This window comes from Urocitellus parryii, chromosome X, assembly GCF_045843805.1.
Source record: "Urocitellus parryii isolate mUroPar1 chromosome X, mUroPar1.hap1, whole genome shotgun sequence".
Taxonomy (NCBI): domain Eukaryota; kingdom Metazoa; phylum Chordata; class Mammalia; order Rodentia; family Sciuridae; genus Urocitellus; species Urocitellus parryii.
Genome location: NC_135547.1, coordinates 1 through 441, shown reverse-complemented (window position 1 = coordinate 441; position 441 = coordinate 1). Strand labels below are relative to the sequence as shown.

The window sequence follows — 441 nt, the reverse complement described above, 5'->3', positions numbered from 1 at the left end:
ATTTCACTCCTCTTTCTTGAAAAAAAATATCCCCATATCTCCTTATCCAATCGTCATTGTGAAACCTGAGATTAAGTGTCCCTCATTTGGGAACCTCTGGATAAAATTACACGCCTTTCCACAGATTGTTCTTTTTTTTTTTTTTTTCATGTTCCATGAAATTTTATTGAAAAAAGTAAAAAGCATTCTAGGTCATAAGAGAACCTCAATAAATCTTACAAGTCAGTATTATTTTTTTTTAATTTTTTTTTATTGTTGGTCGTTCAAAACATTACATCTAACTTGATATATCATATTTCAGTTTGATTCAAAAGGGTTATGAACTCCCATTTTTACCCGTATACAGATTGCTGAATCACATCAGTTACATCAAAAATATGGAACGCTTCACGAATTTGCGTGTCATCCTTGCGCAGGGGCCATGCTAATCTTCTCTGTATC

At 32.7% G+C, this 441-nt stretch overlaps 1 pseudogene; it reads right to left on the bottom strand.

Moving 5' to 3' along the window:
- Positions 1 to 371: 371 nt before the first annotated feature.
- LOC144250859 (U6 spliceosomal RNA) lies at positions 372 to 441 on the bottom strand (annotated as a pseudogene; the record flags this gene model as incomplete).